The sequence below is a fragment of the Mixophyes fleayi genome, chromosome 12 (assembly GCF_038048845.1).
Source record: "Mixophyes fleayi isolate aMixFle1 chromosome 12, aMixFle1.hap1, whole genome shotgun sequence".
Lineage (NCBI taxonomy): Eukaryota > Metazoa > Chordata > Amphibia > Anura > Limnodynastidae > Mixophyes > Mixophyes fleayi.
This window is the reverse complement of record NC_134413.1, coordinates 67,832,749-67,841,662: the sequence shown is the minus strand read 5'-3', so window position 1 is coordinate 67,841,662 and position 8,914 is coordinate 67,832,749. Positions and strand designations below refer to the sequence as shown.

Here is an 8,914-nt window from a genome sequence, read left to right as displayed (position 1 = left end):
AAACATCCTCCAAGAGCAACTTCTCACAACCATCCAAGAACAGTTTGTTGACAAACAATGCCTTTTCCAGCATGATGGAGCACCTTGCCATAATGCAAAAGTGATAAAGTGTCTCGGGGATCAAAACATCGAAATTTTACGCCCATGGCCAGGAAACTCCCCAAATCTTAATTCCATTGAGAACTTGTGGTCAATCCTCAAGAGGCAGGTGGACAAACAAAAACCCACAAATTCTGACAAACTCCAAGCCTTGATTAGGTAAGAATGGGCGGCCATCAGTCAGTATGTGGCCCAGAAGTTGATTGACAGCATGCCAGGGAAATTTGCAGAGGTCTTCAAAACGAAGGGTCAACACTGCAAATATTGACTCTTTGCATAAATTTAGTGTAATTGTCAATAAAAGCCCTTGACACTTATCAAATGCTTGTAATTTTAGTTCAGTATACCATAGCAACAAAAATGCCATTCTGCCTATTGTCCACTTAACCACAGATATGTGGACAAGTGGAAGTGGGCAAACCAAAGACTATATGACTGTGAAAGCCCACTGGGTTGGTCATTCACCTTCACAAGCAGGAACAACAGCAGCACTACGTAACATTTGTCACAGGCAGGCCACTCTTTGTATCACCGGCTTCACTAACAGGCATACAGCTGACAATTTGTTACGCAAACTAAGAGATGTGATTGTTACATGGCTCATACCTCTTGGACTCTCCCCAGGATATGTCATTTCTGATAACGCCAACAATATAGTGCAAGCATTATAGCTGGGTGAATTCCAACACATTCCCTGTTTTGCTCACACCATCAACTTGGTGGTGCAGAGCTTCCTAAGAAATAACCGTGAGGTGCAGGAGATGCTTCGGGTGGCCTGTAAAATTTCAGGACATTTCAGGCATTCAGCCACAGCATGTAGGAGATTGCAGCAGCTCCAAGAACAGTTTAACTTGCCCTGCCACCAACTTAAGCAATAGGTGGTAACTAGGTGGAATTCCACCCTGTACATGCTTCAGAGGATGGAGGAACAGCGCAAAGCCATCCAAGCCATGCACAAGCCATGACATTGGGAAAGGAGGGGGGATGTATTTCACTCTTGCACAGTGGGGAATCCTTTCAGTGTTGTGCAAGGTGCTGAAACAATTTGAAGTTGTGATGTGTGAAGTGAGTGCAGACTCTGCTAGCTTGAGCCAAGTCATTCCTTTAATTAGATTATTGGAAAAGCAGCTTGAGAAGCTGAAGGAGGAGATGAAAGCAAGCAATTCCGCAAAGTATGTTGACCTTGTAGATCAAGTACTTAATTCGCTTCACAATGATCCTCGAGTTATTAAAATCTTGAACTCGGATCACTACGTTTTGGCCACTGTGCTTGATCCAAGGTTTAAGACCTACATTAAGTCTTTGCTTCAAAATGAGCGAGATGTGAACTTTTGCAAGGAGCTATTGCTCAGCAAGTTGGCCGCTGAACTGGGCCTTGACTTGACGACGTGTCCTCCTTCAGTTTCTCAAGCAGCTGCTGCTTGTAAAAAATTTAATTTTCCAAAAAGAAGCAGGGAAGACGCAGGGGGCAGACCACTCCAGTTTAACATCTGGGCTGGTTTGAAGGATTTTTCAAAAAAATGTGTGACCCTGCCCATAACTCCATCCAATACGAGTATTAACATGCAAAGGATGGTGGAGGATTATTTTCAAGATGTAATTGATATGAAAATGTCAGACAGTCCCTTTCCTTACCGGGAAGAAAAGCAGGCCATTTGGAAACCCATGTACAAACTTGCTTTGCAATACCTAAGCTGCCCACCCTCCAGTGTGTACTCTGAACGAGTGTTCAACACAGCCGGTAACTTAGTCAGTGATTGCCGTAGAAGGTTACTTCCCAAAAATGTGGAGAAAATTATGTTTATAAGAATGAACTACATCTTCCACGAGGAAGGCCTTCACCATCAAAGACATCCAAGCACTGACTGTTCTCTAATGGCGGATTCAAGCGGCGATGAATTGATAGTCTGTCATGATGACGTACACACTGATGAGGGTGAGGATGAAGCTGAAGATGATGATGATAGCATCTTTTTAAAACTTTCTATTTAAGTGTAGGGTGCAATCTACCCCCAAAGAGGAAAGGGACTTGGGGCATTTCTATATCACGTACCGTCTTGAAAGGCTGCTGTTTTGGCAATTTCTCATTAAGGGTAGGGTGTCATACACAGACTGACCCCAAACTGGCTTTGTCCATTTCAATTAATATTGTACAGTCTATAATGGCTGAATTTTTTTGTATTTTCTATAAGTGGAGGGGAGCCTATAGAGACAGAAACCAAACTGCCTTTTCCTTTTCAATTAATATTTTACAGTCTATAACGGCTGAATTTTTTGGTATTTTCTACAAGTGAAGAGGGGCCGAGAGAGACAGAAACCAAACTGCCTTTGTCCATTTCTTTACATATTTAACTATAAGTGTAGGGTGTAATATACACCCAAAGACGATGGCTGCATTGCCAATATGCATAGATGGAGAGGAAGACAATCTGGTTTGTGTGTAGAATTAATGACGGCCTACCAGGAATTAAACTGTTTTTTTGATAATTTATTAGCTTTACAATTACATTAATTATCCAAGAAACAGGTGGAGCACTAAATTTGGTTATTTTATGCCCAAAAACTTTATTTTTTAAACAAAATTGCAAAACAAAACCAAACAAAACCAAAACATTCAAGGGCCATTTGGCAAAACCAAAACACGACGGTAATCCAGATCCAAAACAAAAACCAAAACATAAACACGGGGGTCAGTGAGCATCTCTAATTTGCAGGGAGGGAAATAGGTTTATTTATTAAATGGGAATACTATTGCCTTAATGTTGGGGCTGGAGGAAGGCCTAATTATTACTTGTGGGTGGTATTTATTTAACGCCGGGGCTGGTTGTAATTTTCTAAATGTAGCCATTTTTTTTCCAAATAGGGCTTCCAACATTTCAGGATCCAGAGATGCTGCAACTAAAGAAATCTGCAACCACAGCTGGTGAAAATGAGAAGAACAGATAGGAGAGAGCAGGAGAGTGTGTGAAATGTTGTGATTCATGTGGGCTAATCCCAATTTTTGGTGACTGTTCAGTGGTGTTCACAACAATGCAGGTTTTTCTTCTGTAGGAGGGTGGCCTAGCGCTTGTCATCTGGTAGCCACACCCAATTATACATAGCCACGCCCCAATTGTATAAACACCCCCACTAGCACCTAACAGTGTCTTTGTGCTGCCGCACAGCCACAAATTCTTTTTACATTTTCAACTATAAGGGGGACCCCATGAATTTGTTGTATCGGGGCCCTGAATTCCTCTTAGCAGCCCTGCGTGTAAGTAAGTGACTCTGTGGGGAGAGTGACTTGTATGGCAGAATGCTGCACAAAACGTGGGGTCACCTGCAGCTGTGGAGTAGGCGCCCATGGACTGAGTGTGATAGTATCACCCTGCCATTACTATCTATCTGCTATCATACCCAACCGACAAGAGGTACTATACCGCAGCACTATCCCCCTCTCCCTCCTGCCGCATCATCTCTGATGTCAGGAGAGTCACACCGCCGGTATAAATTGTTATTTGTAATGTGAGCCACGCCCCTTCCAAGCATCCTTCACCTGATATAGGAAATACATTCTGCGGCTGTGGGAGAGACGTTCATATACCTCATTGGTGTCTGACCTTTACTAGTTTACATAACATCCAGCAACATTCCTGCAGATGGATTAGGCAGTTAGAGGTAACCATTGATACCTGTAATGATAAAAGTAAAGCAGGTAGGTGAGGAGATGTATTACATCACATACTATGCTATGTGGAGGTACATAGTAGAGAAATAAGTAACCGTGGACGTAGCCTTTAAGCGCTTTAAATGAAATGTGTCCCTATGTCACTGACACACAGCTCTAAGAGAACACGTGTAACAGATATGAACATGAATCATGCAATGCACAGTATGACGTGTTTGGTGTACATGCTGTAGTTATAGTAGTACAATGTGTTAGCTATAGTACATGATGAGTGTGGTATTCCCTGAATACTAGATTATTTTACACTGAAGACCAAGTAACCTAATTGGTGTCTGTCACTGGTAGAGAATATGAAGCACGGCAGCCAGGTTTTATATATTAAGTTAGTCCTTTATAGATACTGGTAAACCCAATGTTATCCTCCAGTGCCATGTTGTGGGCACCATGTCTCAGTAATGATGCCCGGTGTACCAGCTTGGTTGGAACCCACATGACATTACAATGCAGTGACATCACAATGTTCCTGGATTCCGCTGCTGCTAGAAAACAGGTTGTATATACTGGAATCTGGGCAGTTGGTGACAGGCGAGTGAAGAAGATGTGTTGTCGCAAGTCCTCTGTTCGACAGATGAGCCATCTGCTGACCTACCTTTTTATTCTGTTACTAGTTAACGGACTTTTCTTCAGCTTCCCGTGAGTACTGTGTGTATTTCAATGGAAACCATTCCAATTAAGTAATAAGTGAGTCAGATTAGTAGATCATGTCATATAACTAATACAATGATAGTACCAGGTGTGGAATCTCTCTCTGTCTCCACTAAAATATATCAAATATCTCATCTGTGCTTTACCTGTAAACAGCAGTTTAGCTATAAAGAGGATTTTACATTCCAAAGTTTATGTTTTATAATATCCAGCATTATAATACACTAATCACATCTCTACCAATCTGACAGACCTGTCTGGGCTATTCTATGTTCCTTGTATAAATCACTTTACAGTCAGACTGAAGGGAGTATTCTCCTCTGAACTCAGGGCCCCCTATGTTGCGGGGCCACACACTGTGTCATGTGGTCATGGATGTTACTATGGCCTTTCATTGTACAGTTCTTACCTGTTTCTTTATCCCTCTGTGATGAGTTCTCAGTCATGTTTATATCTATGAATAAGATGGAGGAAATAAAGTAAAATAAAGGAATATTAGGATACAGTAATAGTAATAAGATTATTGCATATCATTAGATATATTTTCTTCCTGTTTAGATGTATTTGGCTGGCTCAGCACCACACCATAGTAGTCCCACTATCAGCCGGGTTGACTTTCCACATTCAGATACTGCTGACTATAGTTGTGGCCTATGTCAATCTAAGGAGATCTTGGAGAGGTGAGCACTGTGATATTAATATTACTAGTCAATGGGCACAAGGGAGATAACATTATATAACGCTTCATGTTTCCCATTAGTTTCATCACAATTACAGCAAACCCTGTTTTTCATGCATCAGAAAAATGGAAGATTATTATCTTATTACCTGAGCGCACATTGTTTAGTTCAAAAGAACTTTTCTGACACTTTTTTTTAACAATTTAATTGTTATTAACATTGTGTATACTGAACAATCAGAAAAGTTGTGTTTTCTAATCCCCATTTTAGCATCACAAACTGTAAGTTTAATACAGCAAAACTGGTCATGGGGCCCAGTTACTCCAATATATCGCCAATTTTATACAATAACTTAAAATGAGTTTGGTCACAGGTATATTGGTCCTTAGGGGACATCCTTCTCTATAAATTGTTTGTACTTGTTATATAATTTATCAGTAGGGAATTATTAGTGACATATTGTATTGTCATTGCAGGTTGCTGCTTCCATACAATGATAAGACTGAGGGCCATCGACTGGCCTATCATTGGCGCTTGGCCATCGGCAGCAGAGGTACATGATAATTACCACAACAGTGACATTATAACGTGTGTAGTATTTATAATAGTAGCCAAATAAATGGCTTCTAGTTCTCCCAGTGCCCCCTGCAGCGCATCATGTTGCTAGGCAACACAAGCATGGCTGCCATCTTTCCGCTAACCGTACTTATGGCAGAGAGATCATCAGCTAATATGGGGGCACTGCCCAACATCTGTTACCTGTATTTTTCTTTTAATTGAATTATAATACCATCACTAACATTAATGAATGTGGTACTTTATGTTTTGTCTCTATAGAACCCTACATGCATGAAGAAATCTCATCTGTACATCATTTTCTTCAGCAACCTATGTGTGCACTCGGCCATCCTCCATGTATTCTCCATAATGTACATCCTGGGGAACTGGATGGAGGATGTGGGAGCTGAGATGATTTGCACGTATCCTTTATGTCAAAGAACTGGACAGAAGACAGGAACGTGGCTTCTCCCAGCAATTGGTATTAGGACACTGGGAAAGAACATGACTTTATGGTGCAGACGTGTCACTTGTATATAACTGTACAGCACCTTTACCTAACATGCCAGTAATTGTATTTACAGAACAGCACAAAGGCCAAAAAGCACAATGTATATAAATGTAATAACATAGGTGAATAAAACCCAATTAGGGATAATGTAAGCTGCACATTAAAAACCCACATTAATATTTACCACCTTTAATTACATCAATCTTGACCATCTTTCCAAACTAACATAATACCTAGTAAGTTAATATAACTTTACACATGATTACTAATCTCACCTTACATCCAATTAAATAGCACAAAATAATACAATTAGTGTTACAGTTACTCTCCCAGTGCTTTACTTTTAGCAGCCAAGAAACTGCATTTACTTTTTTCCTAGTGTAACAGAAACACTAGAGCCAAAACATAAGTAAGAAGAATAACGACCATTTTTCTGAAGCCACAGTTCACTAATACTTAGTCAGATTCCCACAAAAATGGGTCTTATACTGCAGACAAAGTGTACCGTAACTTCTAACAAGTCTTATGTAGTTCTTACTATTAGATCTATGTAATTGCGGATCTATTAGTGATGTAATAAATTGGATACAATATATATCTCTGAATGTTTGATCGCTGTTTGCACAGATGGGACATAGTACTGTTTAATATGACCGTGTACTACATGGACAGCGATGGTAGTGTGCACATAGGAGGAAATGTCATACAAATATAATACAGCATAGCACTGCGCAGAATGACATTTATACACATCAGTTTCCTATATAGGGCTAAGTAATGATATATAAGAAACACATTTCTGTCATTGTTAGTAATTATTAATGACAATATTACTTGTGTATTAAGTTATAACATACATGTCTAGGTATAAGTTACTGTGATAAAGAACAAGGCAGACAGAATTATACACACAGGTGATTACTGTCTCTCCTCCATCCACTATTTATTACATTTCTTTAATAACGGTGCTTAGTATTGTGGTCCTGGTGACATCATTTATCGGGTGTATATCTACTCCTCTGTATGCAGCCTGCTGCTTTACAATGGTGAGTAACACAATGACAACAAGAAGGCGACTTATTATGGGGATACACCGGGGTATCTACATAATGATCTCATACTCTGGAATAAAAATATGATTAAATATTGGATGCATGTTTCCTAGAGGTCGTCCACATGTCAGTGTGGTGAGAGGTGTTATATAATTATACTTGTCCGGTGTATACGTGGATAGTGCAGATTTCTGTCACATTATCCCATTCAAAGTTGCAGTTTCTCTCAGGAGCCACCTGACCTCCTTCCCAGACAATGACAGAGGGTGTGATCAGAGCTGCAGCCTTTTAAAGGCAGCACGCAGGTGCAACTCCTAGTAAGTCTGCTTTGAAACCTGCACTGGGAAGCTTTCCCCACACACCTAAGCAATCTCTCTCCAGTGGTTTAAAATATAAATGACAGAAATCTAGGTCTTAAATACCTGCCATTCGTTTCTTTCCCAGTGCTTCTGTCACAGTACATACAGCCCTGTTTCATGCTGGTGGTGTAATACAATCAGTCCTTTAGTCTTACTACTCTTATCTAGAAATATAATGTATTTATGTATGTTTTGCAGAGCATAGAGACAGAGGTAGTTGAAGCTATCAGCAATCCTGAGGCAAGAAACCTACCCAGCGTGTCATCACCCCAAAATCAGGTAATTATCATGTTTCATGATTAATATTATAACATACTGACCAGTATTATTATTTCAGGACCATTTAAGGTATTGTTGGGTCCTGCACATAGATTGTATGATTGGTCCACAATCCAGTGTGTGCATGTACTTAGATGCCCGCATGACTTTGCATAATATATATTTATGTGTTATCAATGCACGGTCAGGTTCTGACCAGATCACATCATTTATGTGCATCCGACCTGTCACACACACTGGGCACACGCACACACGTGAGTGGGAGGTGTAACACGGGTCCCATTGAAAGTATAGTGTGAGACCTGAAGACTCAGCTCGGAGCTGGTGAGACATGTCCTTTTGTAAAGCAGATATGTCCATGTTTCCCTCTGCACAGCAAGGAGCGCTCTTATACATGTGACTCTACAACACTTTATATTCTGCGGAGATTAGTAACATGAGGACTTACATTTCTCACCAGCTCCGACCTGAGTCTTCAGGTCTCACATTAGACTTTTCATGGGACCCATTCAGCCATTAGTAGCCTGGTGTAGTCACATTAATGAAAGCTTTTATATAAATGGATGCTATGGGTTACCGGACCATTTTACTATGTGTTCCTTTATTACTATTGTTAATACATAATATTGAAATATCACTATGAATAGAGGAGGTAAACTAACACAATGTACATTGATATTTTATCTTTTTGCACCTACAGACCTCATTGCCTGAAGTGTTTTATGAAACAAGTTGCTGAACCTGCTGGATGAAGCAAATAATCATTATTATTTATTAAAAATTGTAGTTTAAATATAGTTCATATTTAGTAAATTCTATGCTCATACTGTGTGTGTATTCGTCATTTCATAAGACATTTATTATTTGTTATGTTTATTATAAAAATAGTGCTTAAACAGAAGGAAAGAAACTAAATGATCAGGGTAATTTGCTATTTATAATATGTGTATACACAGCACATACAATTTTGCACAATTGTATCCATTTGTCTGCTGGACACTTTT

General features: G+C 39.8%; 1 long non-coding RNA gene across 1 annotated transcript; it reads left to right on the top strand.

Moving 5' to 3' along the window:
* The first annotated feature begins 6,007 nt into the window (after nt 1-6,007).
* On the top strand, nt 6,008-8,737 carry LOC142108254 (uncharacterized). The gene is made up of 4 exons (XR_012680133.1): nt 6,008-6,131; nt 7,194-7,266; nt 7,830-7,910; nt 8,611-8,737. It is a non-coding gene; the product is annotated as an uncharacterized LOC142108254 (long non-coding RNA).
* The last annotated feature ends 177 nt before the right edge of the window (nt 8,738-8,914 follow it).